The following is a 5,943-nucleotide window of genomic DNA, read 5'->3' as shown; positions in this document are numbered from 1 at the left end:
GCACATACCACGATTTCCACGTGAGGCAAAATGTTTACAGATGTGTGAAATGCCTTCCATATGCTCCAATCCCTGTGTGCATGTTTCCTGAGTTCCTGTTGTGTGCGAGTCCCCTTTCCCCCAACCCATGGGGACCCTGTGGGAACCCAACCAAATCCCCCTGTGATTCTTTTTGTCTTTTCCATATAATCCCCTCCTTTCAGAGTGTTTTTCTTCTCTTTTTTTAATGGTTGTTATTTAGTTTTTGAAAGAGAGAGCGCGCGCAGTGCAGAGAGGGAGACACGTAATGCAAAGCAGGCTCCAGGCTCAGAGCTGTCAGCCCAGAGCAGGAGGTGGGTCTTAAACTCAGGAACCCTGAGATCATGACCTGGGCCAAAGTCGGACGCTCAACCACTCAGCTACCCAGGCAGCCCTGGAGTGATTTTTTTTCTTTTTTTTTTTTTCCCCAAAGACACCTGTGAGTAGCACTGGCCTTAGGCTCCTGGGAGCTCCCTTGTACCTGCTGGCAGAAAACGGGGAGGCCAGGCAATGGTTGACCACTGCAGCCCCACTTCCCTCCCCTCCCCTCCTGCAGAGAAAGCACTGAGGCCATCCCTAGGAAATGCGAACACGTGGGGCGCCAAGGAGGCTGCGTTGGTTAAGCATCAAGACTGCAAGCATCCCAAGCATCTGACTTGGGCTCCAGCTCATAACCCAGCTGAGGTCAGGTCCTGAGCTCCCACTTGCAGTCCTGACGCCACACGTGTGGTGAGAGGTCAGAGCCCTCCCGCCCTTTTTACAAAGGCAAAACCGTAAAAAAGCCTCTGTATCAGGATCTGCGTGGCAGTAAGGAACAGTTCGAACCCCCCAAAGGACATTGCTCCCACCGCCAAAAGTGAGAAACAACCCACCACACAGGAGACCAACAGCAAAGATAGGGCAAGTAAAGAACCGCCTACAACAGCAGCAATTTGCTCTGCTGTGAAGAGACACCTCTAAGTAAGAAGAGAAAGGAGAAAAAACACAAGGCAAGGAAGCACGCAGACACATCTGACTTTGAAAGACCGCTGACCAGGGGAGAGCGCGAACGCAGTCCCCCACTACCACAAATTATGCAGTCGAGTTTCCCACGTTTGGGGAAATCGCAGGGGTCAGCACGCCCGCAGTGCAATGGGCAAGCCTCGCCCTGGGAAAACCACCTCCTGATCATGGTGTCTCCCCTGCCAGGTAAGTATGACTTCCTCCCCCTCCGCCCCAACCCAGCCTCACACGCACCACACTGTACACACACGGTCACTGGCCTCCCCGCACCCCAAAACCCTCCGCACCCACTCCCGTCTCAACCATCCTCACCCCACACACGTCGTCCTCAGACAAGCCGAGCCACAGCTCGGCCACTTCCACAGCCCGGGGAATTCTACCGCCCGGTGGAATTCTACCGCGCCCACCGCGGCCTCATTTCCATAAGGCCACGCCCCGGTCAGGACGCAACGGCCCCGCCTCACTCCCCGCCCCTCCCCGCGTCACCCGGCTCCACGCGCACGCCGTCTCCCTGCCCCCAGCTCCGCTCCCGCCGGGGTCTCAGCGCTGAGGCTTCTCCTCTTCCTCCCGCCCCCCGCCTCCTTCCTCTCCTTGCGGGTCTCCTCCGTCTTCTCCCCTCCACACTGATTTGCTTCCCGCTCGTCTTCCCTCTCCATGCAGCTCCCGCAACGGCCCCTGCGCCCGTCGTGGCGCCCACGCGGCGGGCAGCACCGGGCCGACTGCGCCCGCCTGAGAGGAACACGGGGGAGGACGTCCCCCAGCCGGAGAAGCGCCCACACACCTCGCTCGCTCTGTCTCTCGCTCTGTCTCTGCCCAGAGCCCGGTTTGAAGGAGACACACTGCGATGGCTCCACCTGAGGGGCTCAGCCGCCAAGCCAGTCCCCCCGCACCAGGGCTGGACACCAGAGCGGGGGGACCGAACGTCTGGCAGCTCGGGGCGCGCGAACCCACACCTGTCGTTTGAGAACTGCCGCGTGCCTGCTGCTTTACAGGTGCGTTCGCGGGGCGGGGCGGGGCCGCGGCGCCCCCTGGTGGACGCCCGGGGGGGGGGCGCACCAGGATCCCCGCGTTGAGGCGGGGGCGGGTCCACGGAAACCTGCCTTGAGCTCACTTAGACCCTCCCCCCACTGCCAGAGGTCACAGCAGGGGTTAGTGGGGTCCCGGGCGCCCCACTCTGCCTCTGCCGTCCCTTCCTCCCCCGCTGCGCGCTTCCCCTTGGAGGAGATTTCCGCCAGCAAAGTCCCCCCTTCCGTGGGGAAAAAGCCAGGTCTGGAAAGCCAAGCAGCACCTACTTCGGAAGAGGACTAGTCCTGGGGCAATTTTCCTGGTCCTGTCCCTGGCGTTCTGGTTTCTGATTTGCCTTGTCTCCCTTGGGCCTTGACGTGTGCTTGACTTTTACTAGACTGCTGAAATAGAAGAGACTTGGGGGGGGGCGGGGGTCCGACATTAGTTGTCACCTGAGTCAATAGTTGTGGTGGTCCGCGGAAGGATGCCCCCTGCCTGGGAGGTCCCCAGCCTCATCCCGGATCCTGTGAAAATGATCCATCACACAGCAAACGGGCCTCTGCGAAGGTGCTTAGGTCAAGGACCCTGAGATGGGGAGATCGTCCTGGAATATCCGGGCGGCCCCCTGGAATTACAGGGGTGCCTTCACACCTGGAGGAGGCAGAGGAGGAGATGTCTGCCTGCTGTAGCTGGTGGTGCGGAAGATGGAGACAGAGGAAACCAAGGGCGGGGTGGGACACAGGCGCATCCCTTGCCAAAACCTCCCGACTGCACTGTAGTGAGGTTTCCCTGGATTAAATGCTCAGTCTCCTGAGCCTCCAGAAGGGGCGGTGGCCCTGTTGACAAATCTCCATCTGAGTCTGGTGAGATCCTGTTGGGACTTGTCACCAACAGAACTGTCAGGTAACAAACGTGTGTCCTTTTAAGCCTCTAAGTTCGCGGTGAGTGAGTCGGTACCCCGGCCACAGACAACCCATGTCAGGTGTCTGGCTCATGACGTCAGCGGGTAGTTAGATCTGCGGGATGGAACCAATCCTGTATAAATGCTGCAGGTCGTGAGTCTTAGGTGGTCCGGCCAAGCGCTGCTTTTCCACGGTGAAGTGTTAGGTTAGGTACCTGCGATGTGAGGTGCGCCAGGGTGAAAGGTTCAGAAAGAATTCTCGGGGCACTGGGGTGCTCTGTGGCTTCAGCATCTGACTCTTGCTCTTGGCTCAGGTCCTGATCTCACAGGTTTGTGAGATTGAGCCCAAAGTCAGGCTTTGTGCTGACAGCAGGGAGACTGTTGGGGATTTTCTCTCTCTCTCTCCCTGTATCTCTCTCAAAATAAATAAACTAAAAAACAAAACAACAAACAAAACAAAGATTTGTGAGACGTTCTCGGTGCAGCAAAGGTGTTTCTAAAAGCGTGAGGACGGGACAAGGACAGGGGGACAGGAAGAGCTGCACTGGGATGTGAGGTGTGACTGGTTATAAAGTTTTAATTTGGGGGTGGGGGAGGATGGGGGCGTAGAGCCCAATGAAGTTTCCGTCAGGAGTCCATACGTTCCAGAAGGCTTACAGGACCCTGGAGGTCTGGTTAGCCTCAAGCCGAGGTTGGTTTTTGCGTCCAGCAGAGCGTAACATTAAGGCAGTTGTGAGTTCCTTGAGGAGGTCCTGTGTCAAGCTATTGACCAAGTGGGCTGCCAGGTGTAAGGAAATTGAATTGCATCTACATTTCTTTTGCCTTTCTTCACCTCATCACCCGCCATCTTTTTTCTTTCCCTTCTTTTCTGTAACATTCAAAGTCTTTCCCTGCACACAGGCTCAGCACGTTATTATGCAAAGTGGAAGCAACTGGTGGTCACCACATTGACTGTTCACTTTTCAAGAGTGGGCTGGCTCCTTTCCCAAGGAGGGCAAGGACATAAGTTACAAAAGGAAAAATACGGGAGAACCCCCTCCTCTCACAGCTACGTTTCTGTTGCGCGAGTTCTCTTAAGGCACAGAGCTACTTTTCAGCATGTCACAGAGAGCGAACATGCAAGCATGGCGTTTACGGCTTTCCCCCAAAAGTGATCTGCGACTGGATCCCGAGCAGACCTGAGCTTTATAGGGCGTCATAGGCTGTTGCTTTCGTAAACGTCACGGACATAAAACGAACTTTGTGGAAGCACCGAGTTCTCATGAGTACTGATTCTGCGACCAGGCCCGGCAGCACAGGGATGGGGGAGGAATTGTCCGGATCCTGGAATAATCACGGGGCAGCACAGCCTCGCTCTGGGCTTCTGTGTCCTACTTGTTTACAGACTCGTCATCCGTTCGCGGATTGGGTCAGCGAGTTGCTCTGTTGACAGCCAAAGGCACTCATGGGAAGACTTAAACAACCAAGTGTGACAGCACACGTGGGCTCACTCCGTCTACCGTGAAAGTAGGACCCGTGTCTGCCTCGGGTGTGAGTCTTTGGATGGATCTATTTGTTACTGGAGGTGGGGAGGGTGGTGTTTGAGGGTTTTGTGGTTGCTGCTGTCTGTGTTGTTGAACTCTTTCTAGGAAATCATTGTGGAGCGATAGCTTTGTGTTAGTTCCTGGAAGGACGTGACTAAGGACACTTGCCGAGGAATAGTTGCAGATCTCGGTGCCACATTTGTGGAAGGACTTCCACGCTTTGCAGTTAAAGATGCTCCCTTAAAGGAAACCAACTTCATTCATACCTTTGGGTCAATGTTAGAGAGCAATATGTTGGAATTGGTCTGCAGCGCACTTGCATCAGAATCACCTGGGTTTGATGTAAGAAATGCAGATTCCGGGGCCTCACACCAACTACATCTCTTGGGGTTAGAGCCCAGGTGGTAGCTTCTGTGACCTCCATTGCTGACTCTAAGGCTTTCCCAACCTAAGAACCACTCTCTTTTACTTTTAGATTGGGGATTCTTACACAATGATCAAAGAAGCCCAAACTTTTTCCTTTACTCCGAAGACTTTAAACACTGGACCGTGACCTTCTTAGGGACAGTGTGACTTTGCTCCTCTCTCACACTCAGCCTAGAGACGGTGCCCAGATCGGAAATAAAGCAGCTGACGAAAAATGTTTGATTTCTTTATACACGTTTTACTTTCATAGCCACCGAAAAGACTGTGTTTCATTTCCTCTAACAGACTCTGTCCACCAGTTATGTTGCCCAAAACATATCGCTATAGCGACAGATAGAAATATCTATGGTACATTTATACAGACAGACACGCGTTCTAAAGCACTGGGAAGATACAGACGAGGCTTTCACACAACTGGGGGCCTCTCAGGTGCCACTTAAGTATGATCACTGGGTTGTCTTACAGAGGACTCTCGATGGGCTTGGTCTGGCCACGAGTCCCAGGTCCCAGAGAGGACTTATTTAAAAGGGGACAGCGTAACTAGGCCGCGGTCATCGCCACACTTCGGAGGCCATAAATGGAAATAGGAGGCGCCAGGCTAAGCGGGACATTGCACGTGGGAAGCCACCACTTTCGCCACGTGGATTCAAAGCACTCGGGTGCTGCAGTGTAGACGGACGCCCAGCCCACGCTGGGGGCTGAGCTGGCCCGAGCAAGCGTACGTCTGGGAGTAGTGCCGGCTGAGCCCCACTGTCCCTCAGGGCACCGCTGTCACTCGTGTGCTTTAGAACTGCTGAGGAGCTCCCGTGTGGGGACCGCGTGTCCCATCCGTAGGGAGCAGGGTCCTGTTTCCCCTGGGTGACCACGTGAGGAAGGGCACTGAAGCGAGAAGTGGCCATTGCGAGTTCCCAGGCCAGTGTGGCGTTTAGAAGCAGGGTCACAAGGCCCTGTACAAACCGTGCCTGTTCTGCTCAGGGCTAGGCCCAGGGCACCCTGGCTGGTGGTTCTCTTGATGGTGCTCCTTAACGCAGGACAGGCTCTCTACCTTCCGCCCTCCTGCACTGGGCC

General features: G+C 55.4%; 1 non-coding gene across 1 annotated transcript; it reads right to left on the bottom strand.

Moving 5' to 3' along the window:
• Nucleotides 1-1,051: 1,051 nt before the first annotated feature.
• LOC115522682 lies at nt 1,052-1,214 on the bottom strand. Its single transcript, XR_003971566.1, has one exon. It is a non-coding gene; the product is annotated as a U1 spliceosomal RNA (small nuclear RNA).
• Nucleotides 1,215-5,943: the final 4,729 nt, after the last annotated feature.

The sequence above is a fragment of the Lynx canadensis genome, chromosome C1 (genome assembly GCF_007474595.2).
Source record: "Lynx canadensis isolate LIC74 chromosome C1, mLynCan4.pri.v2, whole genome shotgun sequence".
In the NCBI taxonomy this organism is placed as follows: domain Eukaryota; kingdom Metazoa; phylum Chordata; class Mammalia; order Carnivora; family Felidae; genus Lynx; species Lynx canadensis.
Note: the sequence above shows the minus strand (reverse complement) of the source record. Positions and strands in the feature narration are given on the sequence as shown.